Source organism: Larus michahellis, chromosome 2, assembly GCF_964199755.1.
Source record: "Larus michahellis chromosome 2, bLarMic1.1, whole genome shotgun sequence".
Classification (NCBI taxonomy): Eukaryota; Metazoa; Chordata; class Aves; order Charadriiformes; family Laridae; genus Larus; species Larus michahellis.
This window is the reverse complement of record NC_133897.1, coordinates 32,611,795-32,633,242: the sequence shown is the minus strand read 5'-3', so window position 1 is coordinate 32,633,242 and position 21,448 is coordinate 32,611,795. Positions and strand designations below refer to the sequence as shown.

The window sequence follows — 21,448 nt, the reverse complement described above, 5'->3', positions numbered from 1 at the left end:
ATGAGTTGGTTTACATTAGAATAGATGACATTAAACATGTGTGACTGAACCTTTAAAAGTTACTTTAAAGTTTGTGGGTTTTTTTTTATTATTTGGTTGGTTTTTAGCCAAATTAAAGAGTTGCGTAAGTTTTCTGTTAACCTTTATCAAGGTTCTCTTAGATTTGCGTGCCCTGAGTTTGAATTCAGTTGTGGAGCCAATACACTGAGGTGTGCTTGGACCCGTATCACTCTGAGGTAACTGCTGGTGTAGCAGCAGCACAACGTTGTGATGCAGAAGGCAGATTTTGCTATTAGTAGGTTCTAATACTGTGCTATTACTAAATCTCATCATTTTACTGCAGCTGACACAATAATTGTAGTTTACTTAAGCCTTACCCCTTAGTCCTGCTGAATACTGAAGAAAAATCTTCTGTCTCAATAGAAATAAACAGTAGATTTCTAGACTTTGTCATTTCAGTAAAAAAATAAGTATCTTAACACGTGTGACTCAAGTGCGTTATACACATTGTGAAATCAAACACAAAATTATCTCAACCCCAAGTTTGTTTTTGCTTTTTAATCTCATTGATTTAGTGTAATGTTTGTGGGTCTTCTCAGAGCTATGTTCCTGATTTCTTCAGGACTGTTCTCCAAGGATGGGTTAAATTGTCTAAAGGACTACCTTGTGACAATGGATAAAAATCAAACATTTAAGAATTTGATCTATCTCTTTTTTATTCATTTTTTAAATTTAATTTTGGTGAGTTTTTTAGTCTTTTACTTATTGTTACAGTGACGAGTTTATATCTATAAGGTAATTCCAAGTCACTGCATCTGAATTGTCATTAATTTCCATCATTTAAGGATGTTTAAAATTTTGAAAGGAAAATTTTGCCTCACTTAAGATTAATCCCTTTGGGGCAGTTTTTTGGAAACTTTAAATCAACCCCATGCACGGAAAAAAATTTGAAATATTTGGTCACCTTTTCTGCAGCACTGACAGCTTTGGCTTATATTAAAATTACAAAAACACCCTTAAAACCAGAGCCCAAAATCTGCCACTGGATTTTATTTGGCAAGATAGCCATATGTTCCTTGCTATTCTTGCTATTATTAAAAAATGGATTATTTTAGCAATAACAATGTTTCCTCATTTTTGGTTGATCTTGTATTTAAGTTTGAGTTCAGGATACAAAATGACAATGTCATGCTGAGGGCATTTCAGTATTTGGAGCCAATTTCTGTGATGAGGAAAGACACTGGAAATGTTTAACATCAGGTTTTAACTTTTTACAGCAAATTTTGCTTCTACAAAGCTTAGCGAATACTAAACTTCATAAAGTCAGTAGAATTCTGATGACATAAGTTGTTATGAGGTTTGGATTATTAAAAAAAATCAAGATAGCTATGTTTTATTTTCTGATGTGTCAGAATAATATGAAGCTCAAAAGTAAGATTGTGCTTTTCTTTGTTATCTACAAATTGTTGTTTATGTGGTTAACAAATAATCAGAGTTCTTGGATACAGACAAAATTTGCGATGAAGATATATACTTATTATTTATTTTTCTATAAATTTAGCCAATGTCATTGCCTTGTGAAAACCTGGATTCAGAATTTTAAATTTGAAGATTAAAAGTATTTTGATGTTTGTTAGTTTTAGAAGAATATGCTTCCTTCCAAGTTTTCTTTTCCTTAAGACAAAAAAGCCCTTCAATTTCTACTTCTAGCAAGCAAAGAAGCTTAATACTAAATACCTTTAAACTGTAAAGTTCTTCCACAGATGCATGCCAATCTAAGGAATTTTTACACAAAAATATACGTTTCAGAAAGATTGTTTTTTTTCTGAAATTAAAAATCAAAATTAGCTGTGAGAATGGAACAGATGCAATCAGATAGTTTCTTGGAAATTGCAAAAATTGGCTGTCAATCACTAAGAAAAAGATTGTACCTGTGTAGGGTTTAATTTATTGTTGTCATGGTCCCAGGGAAAGAAATCTAAGTGGAAGGCAGAGAACAAAGTCCCATATCTTTTTCCATGCATCTTTAAGTACATCAGTAGCATCTGGACACCAGCTTGATCTGTAACATTGAAATTGGGTTCAGTAGAGTATGGTAAGGTGAGACTTTCAAAATGGCAATAAAAGCAGCTGTTGGATCTCCAGCATAAGGGTAGCAAAGTGAGGCTTCTAAACATGTTAAGACTGGTTGAAGAACAGACCAGAAAGTTATTTCACAGAAAGTTAAATTCAGTAAAGAAGACGGTGAATTACTTAAAGATAAATATTGAAACTGTTCTTGAACGAGATTTACATTAGTGAGCGCTATGTGTGCTGTGTGTGCTCTGGTCTTTGTCACCAGCCTAATTAAAAGACCCTTCTGAACTCAGTTTGCCTCTTTTCTTATAGAATCATAGAAAAGTTTGGGTTGGAAGGGACCTTTAAAGGTCATCTAGTCGAACCCCCCTGCAATGAGCAGGGACATCTTCAACTAGATCAGGTTGCTCAGAGCCCCATCCAGCCTGACCTTGAATCCTTCCAGGAATGGGGCATCTACCACCTCTCTGGGCAACGTGTGCCAGTGTTTCACTACTCTCATCATAAAAAATTTCTTCCTTATATCTAGTGTGAATCTATTCTCTTTTAATTAAAAACCATTACCCCTTGTCCTATCACAACAGGCCCTGCTAAAATGTTTGTCCCTATTATCCTCTAGGCACCCTTTAAGTACTGGAAGGCCGCTATAAAGTCTCTCCAGAGCTTTCTCTTCTGCAGGCTGAACAATCCCAACTCTCTCAGCCAGTCGTCATAGGAAAGGTGCTCCAGCCCTCTGATTGTTTTGCGGCCCTCCTCTGGACTTGCTCCAACAGGTCCATGTCTTTCCTGTGCTGAGAACTCCAGGGCTGGACACAATACTCCAGGTCGGGTGTCACCAGAGCTCTTTTTCCCCATGCACTTTCCAGAAAAAATGGTATGTCTGGAGGATGCTGCCTTGATGTGCAGTGTAGCTGTGCAGATGCGCTGCAGAGCATAAGTGCCTGGCAAATCCCACCATCAGTGCAACTCAGTGCATCGATTCAGGGCACAACTGAAGTAGTACAGTACCATGACCATAAGTCATCTCATCTAGCTAAAATAGTATATATATTAACTTTCAATACTTTGTAGGAAAAAAAATAATTTGACTTTAACTTTGATATCCATTACGTTATCATGTCTTTGGCATGAAATGAACTGAGAACAAGATTTCAACTAATAATTACTACCTAGAGCAAACCCACAACACGTCTATGATACAATTCATTTTTAATGAAGGAGTATTAAGCATTTTAGTTTTTATATATGCTTTAGTACTTAAGTATATTTCTACACAATCCTGAAGAATGCTATCCTTTGGGGTGACACACTGGGGTGATTCATGTTAGCAAGATAATTTATACTTTTTACTTAATCCTCCTGTCCATGAACAGACGTGGTTGATCAGCTGGACACCAACATAGGTTGTTAATTAATATGTTGTTATTCAGCTTTTTAGTTCTATTGACAGTTGATCCTGTTATAATTCCTATTCTTAACTCAAATTCCCACTGAAAGAAATATTCCTATTTTAAAATAGCAATTCTTTTAACGTTATTGACATATTTAAACTTATCATAATCTATTTTAAAATTGCTAACAGTACTTTTCATAAAAAACCCTATCTTTTGTGCCTTGCTTTGCATTGATTCTATCCACTAACTGCTTAACCAAGCCATTTATTACGTTCCTGCGACTATAAAGAAATAAAGACATTTTGGGCTTAGTAAGTAAACAGTTAAAGAGCATATTTTATACATATGGAGTTATAAAATATAAGTTCTTAATATTATAACTGTTAAAATCTCCTTGGAATTTTAGTATTAATGATTTCTTGGTTCTTAAGTTACATATTCTAGCCTCTTTTCTTGGAGACTTTCCTTCACAGCTCCCTCAGCAATACTGAAGCCGCACATAGCAAATACATAACTGATGCTTATTTATAAACATTTGACCTATCCCTTCTGCTCGCCCCTTGCAACTTCTCCCTTATGACCTCAACATTTCGCTCAGTCAAGCCTTGTAAAATTCTGCTTGTTTGTAGGAAGTACTTTTAACGAGAGAATATAGTATCATTTTCTTTGTTTTTCGGTCGTTGTCCTCACAAATGCTATGGTGGAGTTGGTTGCACAGATGTTGTATTTTGAGCTGAAAATTTTTCATGACAGTTGTGTAAGGCTGCCTTAATTGCAACAGGCTTTCTCAGCCATCCCTTGGCTGTGACCTATGACATCTTCACTCCCCTACTTCTAAAACCATTTCCTAATAGAACCCAGCAGATCTCATCTATGATAAATTGTAATTCTGCGTTACAGCTGGAGATCTCATCAGATGTGCAGTGTGTTCTGGGGCTCATTCATTAATCCAAAATAGTGACCACAGGCAAATCCCTACATGCATGTTTGAAGTTTTAAAGTTCAGTTGTGCTGAAAAGTGGCCTAGTAAAATAGGCTACGAGTAGGATCCGTGTTCATAGTCAGTCACCTCTACCTGTATACCAATGGGTGACTGTACTACAGAAAGGATATCGTTAGATAACACATACTTATACAGAAGTACACAAAATATGATATGTTTATGGATTGAAAATCTTATGTGCGTGTTGCTCAGCTTCCTTTAATTTACATTTGTATAACTTCAAAGGGGTCATCCTGTTAAGAACTCAAAATGACACCTAATCTCCTCTTATGTTGTCCATAGCTTGTCTGTCTTCCATATTTTAAGTGATTCTGTACTGATCTTCTGGGCTGAAGAAGCAACAAATCCATCTTGACATGCAAAGTGACAAAGTGAATAGCTGAGGGTCAGAGGAGTGTTCTTATTCTTTGTCAAGGCCTTTACTAGTTAGTAGAGGATGGCCATGAATGTAAGGTGGTATTTTTTGACCATTCTCTGACTGCCATAGGCATCACTTGGGGTCATATCAACTGGCCTAATTCTAAACCAGAGTTTCCCGTGAGGATATTGTTGAGGGAGGACAAAGCCATATCTTGGAAAATGAGTAGCAATGTATGAGATGGAGCTGGTGAGTTGCTTTCACAGGCCATGGAGCTGTAATTTGGCCATTCCAGAGGCTTGGTTGACATCTAGAGATCAAAACATCAGATGTCATTCTGAAAGAATTAACTTGTATAGATTCGGGATAAATGAGTGGTTGGGAAAAAAAGCTGGAAATTTCAGGGCAGAGCAGCTATGTTTCTCAATAATCATCTCATTGATCTTTTTTAGTATGACCGGAAATTATTCAGTAGGTTAATTTTTCTTGTCAAGACTTCCTCCAACATTTTGACATTTAACAAAAAGTTACAAAGGAAAAAATTTTTTTTCAGTACTGTTCCATCAGCAAAATGTTTCTACCCAGAAATAAAAAATTAACATAGTACGTTTCTGAAAGTGACTAGAAAAAATCTTTTGGATCTTTATGGTTGGTGATCACCTTGATTTATCTCAGAATTTAATACAAATATTTGTCATTTGTGGTTCACTCTTTAAGCTGCAAGAAAACCACCGCACCTGTAGATTTCATGGTGTGTGAGGTCATAAACTGCTTACTCTTTGGGTGGTGAGGTTGGCAATTTATATGTTAGCTCATAACATCCATAGGACACCAAAGGTGCGAAATTCTTATAGAGTCTAAGTTCAAGAAAGTTTGTTAATGGTCTAGAGAGTCCCATTGTTTCACAATGCTTTATTATCTCCTGTTGCTCTAGTCTAGCACTGGAGCTCAAGGGAATACTGACACAGCCTACTGTACATACGCACTGCTGAGGCCTCAGCACCTTGCCTGCACCTTAAGACCTATCTGAAGAGCTGCTTGAGAGTGGGACTTTTTTCCTGAGCTCAATTTATGAGCCATTTTTGTCTACTCTAAGTTGATAAAACAGATTATAAGAAGATTTGAACTATCTCAACATATATATGTATTACTACTTAAGTAATGTAAGTCAAAACGCAGAAATACCGAACATAATGAAAGCAAATCACCTTTTTGAGTTTTTTTTATATATTTTAAATAATAAATATAATTATAGAAAGAATCATTTATTTTTATCCTTAAACCAGATTTAAATGAAAGCTTCTAAGCAATTTTGATAAATAGAGACTCTCCAAAAATCTTTAAACAGTTAAAAAATGCCAATGCTCACAGCAAACCCACTCACAGCTTTTTTTAAAGAGATCTCTGTCCCTGGTTATGCTCATGAAACCGTGAGGTCCAAATCCATTCACTTAATTTCTCTGCTGGAAGAGAAGACAGTTGAATTAAGTGTGACCAGAAAGTTGTGACCACGCTATTTATTTAGTGCTGCTGATAATTCACTGAGAAATGTGCTTGCTATGTATTTCCCGTTTTGTGCATGTTCATCTGTTGGTCTAAGAGTCAAGGAGAATATTGATACCTTTGAAAATATTCCAGAAGAGTCATAGAAAAGACTGTGGTGTCTGGCATAGAGTATATTGGTTTTGCGCTTTATTCTTTTCACTTTTTAAGTGTCCTTCCAATATTCAGACTGACTATGTATTAGCATTCTGCTCTTCTCTGCTGCATGAAAACAAAGGGAGAGTATGTAGTCCAGAATAAATATCTTCATTAAAATATGCAAAGGCAGAATCAAATCTGCATAAATGAACATCTGTACATGAAGTACACTAACATAATATTTAGTCAGATGATCACATATGGATTACGGCTGTGGCCTTCAAAATAAATTCCCCAAAACTACCTCTCAGTATATTTTGCTGCGTAATAAGCTCTTTCAGCTGAATTTCTTGCATTAATGCAGTTATTTTATTGTGCTGAAGTAATGAGGCTGGCATTAACTGATGTAATACATGGATAAATATTAACTTGTTTCACTTGATCAGTTGCTTATACAAAGGCTCTCGAGACTGTGCATGGTGCAAAATAAAAGAAGCATTTTTAAATCTCTGTGATTCTGATTGAACAAAGCACTTGAACACACAAATAATCGCATCTCCATAGGTAACAGGTCCCAAATTGACAAGACCCTTGAGATACAACTGCTGATCTGTCTTTCCTTGAAATGTGACAATGCTGGAATATAGAGAAGGCTTCCAGTCTCTAAAGCTTTGCCTTACCACAACAGTAGATACATGAGTAAACTAGATCAAGAAAACTCTCTAATACAGATACCCAAAACCTGAAATGTGTCAAGCTGGAAAAAGTTGTGAAAACCCTTGCCTGCCCATCGTGTCATTCCAGGATGGGGTGCAACTCCATCCTGATTTGAATAATCCCCATGCAAGGTTTTTTCTCTGCTCCTTGGAAAGTCTCCTTTCATCAGCTTTGGCTATGCTCGCTCCATCTGTCATTCCATTGCCAGGCCAGCCCAGTATGTTTAACAAAAATGTGCTGTGTACTGTCACTACAAATGGTAAAAAACGGGCCAAACCCCTTATCACCACATGCTTGCATGTCTGCAGAATCAGGATCAAGAAAACATGAAATATGATCTGTACTGGGAGCCATAGTATATTTTTAGCTTCAAACTCTTCCTCCAGTATTCCTCTGGAATAATTATGAGGAAATGAAGCAGCAATCCATAACTATGAATATTAGTAGCTGAAGGAAGTACCATGTTTTATGCCTGCTTTAATAAACGTAAGTGAAGAATGGGTATAGATAGTTTAAATATTTTTTAGTTTCCTTTAAGGATCTTAATAGATGTGAACTGGAATTTAGCAGTTCTTCACATGGCCTCATGCTCCTGCACCTGGAATGCTTGAAGAGCTGGATCAAAACTCAGACTCTAATCCACCGAGATGACATTTAAAATGTAAATAGATATAAAAAATAGACATAAATGCAGAACAATTTCTAAAAATTATAAGGTTTATGATAGGTGCAGTTTACTGTGTTAAAAATGATATAATGTATGAGATAAAATTACTGTGGAGAGAGCTATTTTGGAAAGTAAAGGTAGATGTTGAGTGGATTGCTCTTACATCCAGTCGTAATCCTGTAAAGTTTGTCGCTTCTGTACTGTTTGTTAACTCTTTCACTGGATTATTAGAATCTTTACAACATCAGAGTATACCCCACGACTGGTAATAAGTTTGCTTTGCTAGCAGTAATTTAGATCTGCTGTCATGCAAAAGCCATTATCACATTGTTTGAATTTTAAAATAAACTTTATCTTATATGTGAAAATTGGTTGTATAGTTTTGAAATAAATTAATGCAAATTGGGAGCTTAGAGATGTTAAATTTTTTTCTTGCACCTGTGAAATGCCTTCCTGAATTTAAATTTATAGCCTCTGAACCGTGACCCATGTTAGATGAAGGAGAGATTTAGACATGGTTGATGCAGTTGTAGATTAATGCGTCATGCAATCTGTGTGACTACAGGTTAGTCATGCCCATTAGTTTTCCTTCAAAATTTCATCTTTTGATACAGGAAATATGGTTTAACTTTAGATTTTGTTTCTATCTAGTAGCACTTAATCCTCTAGATTAACTTTTGGGGTTTTTTTTTCTTTCCCTTTTTATATGGTTTGCTACATAATTTGTGTTGTAAAAGGGAAAACTTCTGTTTCACCTACCAGTTTCTCCTCTGGGTAGGCAGCATTGTAAATTATTAAATACAACTACAGACAGTGTCATGATAACTTTTAATGTGATGGTGAAGTGAGAGCATTGATCTTATGTAATTTGAGTCAGAAAAATCTGAACAGGTAAACTATTTGTAACTTCTTACAGCTGAATAGGAACATAAGTAATATTAGTAACAGAAAAAAGGCCATCTGGTCCAGCTTGCCTGAGTTTGTTTGATTGGTTCATTTTAATCTCAACCACCTGCTTTTCCACTGAGCTCTACTTCACCAGTCCTATCCTATTCCAGAAACAAATGTATCTGTCTCTTGTACACCTTTATAAATCTTTCCTTATAACTTTGATTATTCAGACCTTATGTGGTCTTATGGTAGAGAAGGTCCCAAAGTCTCAGAAGAGACTGGAGCTGGTAGGTTCTGGATGCTCAACAAATGGACAGAAAGAAATGCTCCTGATCTAAGGATTTGTAATCTAGTTTCAGAGGAAGTATGTGGATGATCTGAAGTGTGGTCTGATAGAATTAGGTGAATATCTATGTGCTGATATAATTGCCTTGACCAATTACAAAATGCATATGTTTATTTTGCTTTTAGATTTAACAACAGACACCTGTACTGTTTATAGTCTGTACTGACATCCTGCTAAAACATTTATTATTCTTTTCTCCTATTTTTATCAAGGCAGTACTATCTTTCTTGTAATTTTTGGGGGGAATAAGGAGAGTATTTAGTACAGAGAAATTTACTGTTCTGCCCATATCTCAATTCCATTTAATTTTATCAGACATGTTGCTTCTCTACAGCAGTAGTTAAATAGTTGGGAATCTTATTTAAATGGGATTAAAATGATTTAAACAATCAATTCAATGATGGTTTGATCTGTTTCTGCAAAATAATGTCAACCTTCATATCCTTCAAGTTCTTTATAAACACATGTGAATTTACTGTCCTGATGTGTTTCAGCAACTAAATCTAAATTAGCTTCACTTGTGTTCATTCAATTTTATTTATTTATTTAGTTAGTTAGTTATTTTTATCTCCTTCTTCCTTCTCCCTGGAGGTGAAATAAAGAAGGTTCCTGTGCTAAAGCCACTGTCCTAGATTTTGTGATACTGGCACCAGGTGCTGTAAATTATACTACTTTGATTATCGGGGGTCTTGATTCCCTAGTGTAAGCTCCTAGAAATTCCTCTGGGGTTTTAGAAGAAGATATTTCTTAGCCTGGAGTGGCACGGTTGTGCTATGCCTCCCTCTGGTCGTTGTTCAGCTGCCGATGAGTGCCTTTTGGCTGTGTAGCTGAAAAAAAAAACCCCTTCATCCATTGCTGGGGCCTTCTACCAAAGAATGTAAGTTAGTGCTGGGATGAATATGGAGTAATCATTTAACTTACAAGCTTTGAGAACTCTCATGCTGGGTATAGAGATAATGGGTACTGGCATGCATATAAAATATCCTATGAAATTATACATAATGCTTACTGTTTGATATGTCTTAACACACTGTAAAACTTTGTACTTACAAGTATGTTTTCCATAAAAAAATCAACACTTTGCAGATAAAGAGAAAGATTCTCTGTTTCCCTCTCCTCCCCTGCTAACTGTGGGAGGAGATTGGCTGTGGAGGAACAGGATTTTTTTGGTAGACTAGAGTTATGTTTGGCACAGTCTGCCTAAAGAGGCCAACAGCAAGCTCTCATTTTGGGTCAGTTCTTTTGTCTAGCAATGGATTTTAACCAGAGATCTCAAAGCATCAAAAAACTTCTATTTTTATATCGAAAATAAAATACCGTATCCTTGCCAGATAATAATGACACTTTATAAAATAGAGGAGCCTATTTTTCTTAGGCAGATCTGTTTCCTATATACCATTTTAGTGGTTGAGGTAAGTCTGCAGTCTAGTATCTTGCACTTCATAGCTTTAATGCTTATTTTTGTGTGTTTGGAAAGTACAAAGTACAACAGATGCATCCTGCACTAAGCTTTCAATCTTAGCTTATTTTATAGCTTTGAGCAAACAGATAAAGGGTAAAAAATAATTAATTTACAGTGGAATATACTAAAATGTCATAATTAATCAGTTAAAAAGCATTCTTTTCTGTACTTGATATTTTCTGTCTCTGAAATCCTTTTCTTTCTGTTGGCTCTGCTACTAATTATCCAGCCACTAGCTGTATGCTTTTAAAGTCAGAAAATGCAACATCAGTCAAGAGACATGTGGCTGCAAAAACCAGTGAGCATGTAGGAGGAGTGCCTTTACAGGTCAAGTGCTATAGCTGTTCTTTGACAAATCAGTCTGAATTAGCATCGCAGGAGCCTGTTGGTATTCCCGCTCCGCCACACCTCCGGCTTCATCTGTTAGCTGCTGCTGTTGCCAACCCTCATTTTGCACTCCCAGACCTGTAATCTGTTTCAGAGTTTGCTGGCAGTGCTGGAGCAGCTTCGGCCCCACGAACGTCACTGCCAAAGCATTGAAATAGACTCTGCACCTGAAACTCCGCTGTCTATGGCTTCAACAGTCTTCAGCTAGTAACCGTTTCTTAATATTTTGAGGAAAGCTGAAATGGAATATAAAGTAACTCCTCTGACTGGTGGTCAAAGTTCAAGAGGTAGCATCAGTAGCAATGGGTACTCAAGTAAAAGGCTTTGTTAAAGGCCTTTTTGCCAAACGTGTTTGACCATTCTGCTGGTACCTGTATGCCCAGGGATGGCTCCAATGGAAAGACCGAATAGTGTAGACCTAATTTAGGGACATGTCTTTGTTCCCTGCTAAGGGGACAAGGCAGGGAATGGTGGGAGAGAAAACCTCGAAGATAGCATTTGGTTACTAGAGGCATCCTCTAGATAGTCCTTGCTAATACGCTTAGTGGTGGGCTCTACCAGATGGAGCCCGGCTTGGTGGGATATGGAAGCATGTTTATATGCCCCCTTTCTTTTTCACCTTTAAATTGAGGCTGTGTGCTTTGACAGTTGCCTGTGTTCTGGTCTCTTCTGGTCTAATCTATCTGTTTATGTGGCTTCCGTGTCCTTCGTGTTAGAGTGATAGATGGAAAAGGCTATTAAAGTTTCAGCATGCTTAATAGTGTCCAGAGCCAGTCTGTTGTATGACAGATGCAGCATGGATGGACACAGAGGATCTGTGGTTAGCAATGTGCTTTAAGGAATGGGAGTGTAATGTAAGTACTGACAGTGCTGGTCCCAGTGAAATCTGTGGAACTGCGGGCTTCTTTTTGTATGCAGCACATGCACTGTGAATAAGCAGTATGACTACCAAATACAATGGATCTATCGCTGTTAAATAAGCACGCAGTATCTTTTAATATATTAGCTCTCTTTATTTCTCAGAGAAACAATTTGACGCTTGTAAAAAAAATTGTATAAAGAAACATGGGTGGCTAATCTCACTAAATACCTGAACTTGACATCGAAGGGTTACCTGTCCTTTCTTTTGAATTGTATAAAAATATAATGAACTTGCTTCAAAATCTTTTTAAGTTAATGGATATTTTTCAATGGAATTCAGTAAGTTCTGGATCAGGTCCACAGAGAGTACAAAACTCATGTGCATTGCCTAAAGTGTCTATGGTTTTTCTATGGTTTGCATATCTATGAAGGAGTAGGGCAGAAATTGGATGTAAATGTGTTGGTTTTTTTCTAGAATATTTTTAAAGTTTATTTACAGGCAGTGATGTGTCTTGATGTCCCCCAGGCTTTCCTGATATCTCAGTAAATTTCAATAGATTCCTTTGCAAATCTAGTCTGCATTTCCACACATCTATCATTCAGGAAGCTGGGTTAATAAATCATCTAAAACACTCTGCAAGAGAAGCCTGCGTAGAGCTAATTCCTCTTTTACGCCAGAATAAGTCCATTGACTTATCATTGTTAATTTTTACTGTATCTATCTGCCTTGGAAAAATGAATAAGCAAATAAATGACTGCAGGAATTCAACATGCAAGGTAAAAGTTACATGAAGGGGCCGTGGATGTTTCCTTTGAAGAATTATGTTTGTGCCTTTGAGTTGGAGGACTTTAATTCATTCCAGTTCATCTTTTTTTTTTTTTTTTTTTTTTTTTGTTTATTGGGGCGTGTGTGTGTGTATTTCCCTGGCATTCTTTGAATGTATTGTTCTGAGGGGCAAAAAGTAAGATTAATGTGGCTGAGTTAGTATCAGTTATTGTTTTCTTCCTAATATCCTGCGGCTCTATGTTGCTTTAACGTATGCACACTCAGAGTTTTGAACATTGTGGGAAAAGGTTTCACTGGCATCCATTCTTGCCATTAAAGTGCTTCCCATCTGAATATTGCCTGCCAAAGTATGTGGTATCCTGCAGAGCAAGAGGATGAGGACATAGATTGCAATGAAGCTGAACAGTTTGCACTTCCTAACGGTGACACCAGACATCAATCTTTTGTAGAGACAGCCCAGAATACAGGAGAATAAGAACTCTCACCCCGACTCCCCCACCAAAAAAAAAAAATCCAACAAAAAAACAAAAGGAGAATTATCTTCTCTTTTTTTCCATTTCCTTCCAGCAGTTTCCTTGTAAGATCCTCAAAGATGAATACGTTCTCAAATTGCATTAGCTGACATTTCAGTGGCTGAGATGCTTTTGGGGAAGGGGAAAAAAAGTTAAATAAAAAAAAAAGAATTGAGTAAAAAAGAAAAGTACGTTCTCTGAAGTAACTTTTATTTAAAAAGAGAATTTATTTAATTTAGTCTCAGATCTCTTTATCATCAAGCTAAGGACTAGAGTGCTAATTTGGTCACAGTTAATGTGTTTAACACACTTATACCAGAGTTTGACAACAGTATTCAGTAACACCAAGTTATATTATACAGGTTGGCAAATGCTCAGAACTGAAGATTGCCAGTTCTGTGATCGGCCATATTTGGAGAAGCTTGAGTCAAGTCTGCAGCTTGTAGAAAGTGGCACTGTTCTCTAGAAGTCACTTTGCACCAGCTGCTGAGGATCTTTTTTACACAGAAATTTCATGCAGTTTTTTGTTTTAATATATAAATCTAATTTCACCAACAGAATGATTTATAGTTGTGCAATTAATGAGCCATATGCTCCTCTTTGTAGTAAAAAAGGTGCAGAAAGAGCTAAGTGCTGAAAAACAAATCGCTACATCAGTGGGCTGCAGAAGTTAACATATACTGTGTCATTCAATCAAGAGGCTGTGAGAGTGTAAGGTGGATAAACCTTGCTATGACCAGTAGGAACCCTCACTGAAGAAAAAATGGTCAAAAAACTTGAGCCCAATATTGGTGGGAAATGCTTGATAGGGCTTGGGACAGGGTTCACAAACAGGATTTTATGCTATGATTTAGTTATTCTTGAAACTGACATGGCACCGATTTATTTTTTTGGTACAAATCAGAGTTGTTTTCAGATTCTTACACTTAGAGAACCTGTTATAAAAGCCAGAACAACTGGAAAACAGGGTACCTGAATCAAGCCTTATACACCCATGAAAGAGACAGGTGATGGTGTAACAGCTGCTGCTGTCATGGTTCCTCATGACCCAGAGACTCGGATCTTTGCTACAGAGATCACCCAGAGCTCAGGTAAACAAAACTTTAACCAGCTGCAGAGCTGCTCCAAGCAACTAGCGAACTAGAACAATTGGCTTCGGGAAGGTGTGAGAAACAGGTTGGTCGAGCAAGTTGTTATAGCAGAATTAGTGAGACCTGCTGTGTACTGAAAGACTTGCTGAGTATTCCACTGTTTTCAGAGGTTACATGTATACACATTACTAAAACTTCATTCCTTCTGTGTGCTTCTTCATCTTTTGAATTTTTCTTATTTGTCTCTGTGGAAGTGTCCAAACCCAACATTTGCATGCTAAAATTGCTTTAGATCATTTATCTTCTCAGTATCCTTCCCCACGAAGGAATGCACGTTCATTTTCTGTTAAAACTATGAGTAAATTAAGAGATTGAGTCACTGTGAATTATTTTGTGAATCCTTACCTAATAAACTTTATTCCTTTGCGGTTTTCCGTGGCATGTGTGGAAGGAGACTGTTCAATTCCTGCCAATGTATGAAAAGATCACAGGCTGTGAGTTAGCACTGTCCTAATGTAGTTAACGGAGAATCTTACTCTTGTTTACGTTGATAAAACTACGTTGCATGATGCTTAATCCACGCAGTTTAGCTTCTGAGGGAACTACTTCTTCTAGAAGAGACTGAGTCTTCAGGAACACTGGCTTTTTCTAACCTTGCCATTGATATCCTAAGCTTATAAGGATGCCAAGAAATAACATAGGGCGCATTTGGGTTGAAAGGACCATTTTTTTGACCTGGCCAAGCTCTGCTTTCCTAACCATGTGATATCTTAAATCTTTTACAGATTCAGAAGTGTATCCGACTATAATTCGCAGTCCCCCGTATTCTTGCTAAGCGGGGATATGATCTGGCCCATTGTTTGTTCTGGGTAGCATATGTAATACTTTGGCTTGTCTTGATTCTTCCCACGTTTCCCAAGACCATTCTGCATCTTAAGTTTTGCAGATCTTATTGTGGATTTTTTGTGTGGGAGCAGTTTTGTGTTTTCAACTGGTATGGCAGCAGATCAAGCAGGAGGTTCTGGCTTGTGGACAGATTCTGGAGGCAGGTTTTGTAGAAGGTTGCTCCAATTTTTGGCTTGTAAGGCATGGGAGCATATACCATGTATTACTTGATTATAAGTTAGCCCACTCACTAAACAGTTTGCTGACCACATACAGTAATTTAAGAAGAGGGCTGAAAAACAGAGATAATACTGAACAAAGCACAGAAAAAGCACATCTCTCACCACGGAAGGATCAGATGCTGAATGTCTAGTGACATTTTCTAATTAAGCTGCCGTATTGCAACTATGTAGGTTACAGCGTTGTCTTGTGGTAGCATTATTTTCTGTTCGACAGTGGCAGTATGACATACCGTATGATCGCCTATCCTGGAATTACCTGAGTACTGCAATATATTTCGTTGCAAAATGACCAAAGAGGACTAGATAGTGCTGAGGCTGAAGAGGCGCTTCAGAGTTGTTCCACTTCTCCTGACACACGAACTCTGGGAGCAAAAGCTGATGTAGTCTGTTTTTCCTATTATTCTAGAGAGTAGTGGAACTCCTGCTTTCTAAATGCTGAGAACTGGTCTGTGTCAGGTACATGCAAAGATAGGTGCTTCTCAATAAAAATGTGCAAAAGAAGAAAGTTAAGAAAATGATTTGAAGCACTAAAGCGAATCAAGTCTAATTTGCCACTTGAGCTCAGATCTCCTTACAGCTAGTCTTTTGATTTACATATATGATCATCCTGAGAATACAAACTGCTAACGCTCACTGTAGCCAAGGCCACAAAGTAAGAAAAATGTGTCTTATTAAAAAAAATAATAAAAAATTGTACATTTCCCTGTATACACGTTTCTTTGTGTGTGGTATATAATACAGTCTTCCAGATAAATTCCTTGGATCTAATCCCGTTCTCATTAAACCCGCACAGCTCTATGCTTACACTAATATAACCGAGGAAAGTATTTGTTCCTATAAGAATTACATTTCTAGTAAGAAGGAAGCAGAGACTATAACCTATCTTGCAACTGTTATTGAATAACACTAAAACAAAAAACATAATGCAAAGTTGGATCAGAAGAGTAACAAAAGAGGGACTATACCACAGCAGACTAAACAAGAGAGTCATGTATGGATCATATCTACTTCTGTTGGGGAGATGGTAACTAATTTGTGGAGATAGATTTCTGTTTTAAGGTGAGATGGAATGGATTCTAGGATGACTTCCCAATTTTAATAAAGGCATCCACTCTGGGTCCCAAAATACAGTTTTTAGTTAACTTTTATTAAAAAAATCTTTTATTAAAAAAAATCCCTCCCAGTAACAAAACTTAAGTGGTGCTATGTCTCAGTGGTTATTCATTCAATACAAGTGTAGAATCCAGCAGAGAATGAGACTCTCTGAAAAAGCCCTGCATGAGAAGAGATTTATTTGAACATTTCAGAAGTATCAACAGAACAGATCAGTTAGAACAAGTCAGGAAGGTAGCACGTAATCAAACAGCTGCTGTTTTGTGAATAAAAGAACCTAATAATAGTTTAGTGGAGAAATTATTTAAATACTATGTTTTGTCTTTGTAGGGAGGGTTGAAATGGATATAAAAGGAATGACTAGAAGATTTACCTTCCAAGCCATTTTTCTTTCTTCAGACATCCTGGGGTTTCTACTAATTATGACTCTGGAGAGAAGTAGACCCATGAGATGATGCCTTTTCTATTGCTGGTAGGCAAATGCAGCACCTGCCTTTGAAGTGCTGCAGTTTCCACACTGGGGTCAGCAGGGACCACACAAGAGGTTTCTTGCCACAGGCTTGGCTTTGCGGTGTTCATCGCAATGTGGTAATCCGTGGCACAGGAAATGTAATTTTTGTTATTTTCTAAGTTTCTAGCTAGGTAAACTGTAGTTTGTTCAATACTGAAGGCATCTAATCTTGTAAGAGGTGGCAAGCATAGTCAAACTGAATGATTTGTTTAAATTTAAGTAGATGCCGAGGGGAAACTTTCCCCTGTTCTGGCTACAGTCAGCATTGACTGAAAGAGAATGGAAACTTTACGTGACTCATTATATGGACTTATTTCTAAATCATCTGTATTTTTCTTCCACTTTACTTTAGATCCAGGTCTTATAAAGTTGTGTGCAAAGAAATTACCCTCTTTTAATGAAAAGGTCTATCTAATCTTTTTTCACTCACTAAATATTCATAAAATCTTTACCATTTCACTGATTTTGAGGATTGTGTAAAATGGTTGTTTTCATTGATATCACTCTTTGAAATGACTGCAGGGTGTTTTGGCATACATATTTTCTCCTGTTGTTAATCAAAATGTGCTGGGCTGTGGAAATCACTGAAAGGTACAAAAATGAACAACAACATAGTCTTATTTTGAAGTCTCTGTGTTATGTATTCTCAAAGAGAAATCTTATGTGCACGGTGACCAGTTTCTACTACCACAAAAGAAATACTTCAGAAGTAGTGAAATATGGCCCAGGCATTGGATCTGTCTTTGGGTCTCTTAGAAAGGGATTTGACTACTGCCAAAAAATGGATTTGAAATAGAAAAAAATTAAGGATAAGTAACTCAAGGATAACTAGGAGGTGGAGGGAAGAAGTGGAAAAGAAGGATAATGTCATTAATTTATCTTTCTTTTGGAAAACCCAGAAAATAAGATAAAGTGTGACTGCTGCAAAAAGCCTGGCTCCAGCTTCTTGAAAAGTGGTGCTTCATTGGTGCCGTAAGGCTACTTTTAAGTCCCCCAAAGCCTCCTCTTCTCCAGTCCACTTCCCTCAGAAGAAGAAGAAGAATTTTCTTTCTTCTCTTGGTAGGATTCATACATTGGACTAATGCTAAAAAAGAGAAATCTTAATTTTTCGTTAGTGTTAGGATACAAATATCTGAACTGCTTGGAGCCCACTGATTTTTAGCAACTGCAGGTCTGACTCTGAGATAGCTTCACAGAGACTTAAAGAGCTAGAGTGAAAACTGAGGGCCAGGTGATAACTATCCAGCAATTCCTGCGTAGCACCAATTTTCTTACCTTCCTCGCCTGTCTACATGACATCATTCATTCTCTTTTGTGATTACATGATGATTCTTTTATAGTTTATGTTAGGTGATGGAAGAAAAGACACATTGATTTTGTACAATGGTAATAATAACATATTAACCAACAACTAACTCCAGTAGCAAGACGTAGTTGTTCTGTTCTTCACCAGATGCGAATAACCCATCAGGTTTCCACCCATTAACAGGAACCTAGGGAAAGCCGCACCAGGAAAGGAGGCCCTTGCTGTGCTAGGTTATAATTTTTATAACTTTCCTCACAACTGCATGAAAAAGAAATGCCACCTTTATCTGTTGTTAGAGATAGTTCTTCATAACAGCAGAAAATGCAGAAGGTTTCCAAGACCTAGCTGGGTGGAGAACTCAGGAACTTAAAGCTGGTCCAGATGTGAGCAGGACATTGGACTAGAGACCTCCTGCAGTTCTCGCCAACCTAAATTACCCTATAATTCTATGATTTTCCCTCTCCTGAATAAAAAAAAATAGCGTGTTTGTTCATGTGCATATTGCAGTCATGTATTTTTAAAATTGTATTTGCCAACCACATTTGACTTAGAAAACATCAAAAATTCCATTAAAGCATTGTCTGGTGGCTTCTCCAATTCCATCACCTACTTTTTTCCTGTGGCTTCATGGGAGAATGTGACTGATGAGATCTACAAAATGCAGTAATACTTCCTGTTTTCTACATAATTTAAAAAAAAAAAACTGTGTTGGAATTGGCCATATCTTGGTCTTGCTCTCTTTTTTAGTCATTATGTAATAATACATATGAGAAAGTGCATGTGAGAGTGTCTTTTATAATCTTGTTCTCATTCAAATAACTTTTCTCATTTTGCTTCAAGTTATCATCATTATGGATGAAAAAGTGAAACCACAACTCTTCTATAGACACATAGATGTTAGTTTCTGTTGCGGGAAGTTGGTGAGCAGTCAGCTACATTCCTTGAAGAGTGCTTACTCTGTTTCTTACATTTGTGAGATGTCTTTTAGGTGTTACGGTTGTAATATTTTAAATGTACTAATGGTTACAGACTGAGGTTTGGGGTGATCTGTTTCACACTTATTCATGATGTTATTCTTTTGCTTCAAATAAAAAGTTATTGATGATCAGTTTCTTCAGAAAAATTTTGAAGACAAAATTTGTTTCTGATCATCAGCGCTACCTATTTTGCCAAGGAATTTAACACAGTCTGTGTCATTGATGTCAGCAAGAATAGGATTAAGGAACAGGCTTTAATTTACTTAGCTGTAACAGAAGAAGTCAGAAATAGCTCTAGCACTTAAATTACTTGTGGCAGAATTGTTTGTTTATGTCCCTAATATTCTTGTGGTATATTTTTGAATGATAGATCATTTAAGCTGACTCACAAATCTGAAAGATTAACATTTTACCAATATTCAGTTACCTTATTCCATATTCTTGTTAGTGTAAGAGGCAGTTTAACTGAAAAATGAATGCTAATAAAATGCCTTTTTAGTAATTCATTTTGAAAACCATTTGACCTTAACTACAATGAAAGTAGACTGTAAAAATCATCACAGATTCCCTTCCTTGAACTTTTCACAATGCTGAAAAATGACTGAGGGAAAGAAGCAAGATCCAGTTACTGTACCCTGTTTGTACAGCTGTACTTCATTGAGTGGAGGCTTGTGTTACACACAGTTTGTGATAGGAAGTAAATGCTTTTAAAACAACTAAGGAGACAGGTCTTTAACCTCCACCTTTTCAGATGCTTTGTTCACTCATTTAGCTTCTGTCGAGGTCTTGGGAAACATTTCAAATACAAATTATTATTGAGTACTGAAGCTCACCTGAATAATTCATCTCCTAGTGAGCTCATTAGGCGGAGATGCATTAAGATGTAGTTGGGGTTTTTTTGAGAGAGATCACTAATTCTTGATATGGGGAACACTTGTTCCTTCAGGAACAAATGCATTTAAAGAAGGAAGAATTCTCAGGTTGAGTGTTAAGTGTTTTATAATAGTTGAAATTACAGTTTTACAGCAATTGTAAGGATTTTCAAGAACTTAGAGGACATTCAAAAATGATGTTGTCATGTAAATTACCAAACTGTCAAAATTTGTTAGATTTAAAATTCTTAGTTTCTAGCATACAAGACTGTTGCCTCCTGCTACAGGACTATCTAGTCCCCTGAAATGGTGAAGACACCTTGAGGTTCATTAAGAGGATTTTTTTGGCATTGCTTAACGTTGCAAGTACATGTTAATCACCAGATGTAAACCATTTGATGTAAGCTTGGCACCACATAATTTCAGGACTTTAAATACACACTATAAGATCATTCTGTGAATGTGATTCTAGTATCTGCCAAAGGCATTTCTCTAATTGCTCTGGTGAAACAAGCCAGTGGCAATGGGAGTGTGTAGCTGGCAGACAGCCAGTTAACTTTTAATTTCTGTAATCAGCTGAGGCTTTGTGTGTGCTTCATCCCTTGAAACACATGCAACCTTAAATTTAGGTTTATGCTAAATAGGCATTATTTGGGCTGCATAAACCACCCAGTTTCTCATTTTGCTATAATTATGGACATCCTTGTAGACCATGAACATTTCTGTCTTAAACTCCCCCTTAAGACTGTCCAGATATTGATATACACTGCAGAGGGGCCACCCAGATCTGCACTTAATGAGAAAATGCCTTGAAATACATTTTGAAGTATTCGTCTTCACTGCAGTGCATTAGAGGTGTCATGCCTTCAGAGGACATGGCTGACACCGGTTTTGCCCTTATTCCAGCAACTCTTTTTGAACGGTAACACAAAAGACTGTAACTCTGGTTGGGTCCAGAGTTCCCAGGAAGCGACCATTTGTTTTTCCATTTGTCACTAGTGAGCAGGCAATGGCTGTGTTTTGGGGTCTGTGGCACAAGTGGGCTTGAAGATTTACGTGTTTCAGAAAACTGTAAGCATAACACCAGACGCCAGTTAAGTTGTTTAAATTTGATGTGTAAGATTTTTGGAACATTTTGTGTCCCCTTCTAGGCTTGAAGTATAACTTCAGTAAATAAACACAGGCACGAAAGCATCCTCAGTCCTTGTCCCCCTGAACCCCATAACAGAGCTCCCACTGACCCATGTTATCAGGACTGAGCTCAGGCTTTCTGGCTGTTTAACCCTCATCTCACACGTCCTTCTGCTCTTCCAGCAATGATTTTCGTTCCTGCCATAGCCTCGCCTTCC

General features: G+C 37.1%; 1 protein-coding gene across 4 annotated transcripts in view; it reads left to right on the top strand.

The window, feature by feature from the left end:
* Nucleotides 1-21,448, top strand: part of AGMO (alkylglycerol monooxygenase) — a 193,690-nt gene that overhangs the window by 59,105 nt on the left and 113,137 nt on the right. The gene's annotated exons all lie outside the window — the stretch shown is intronic.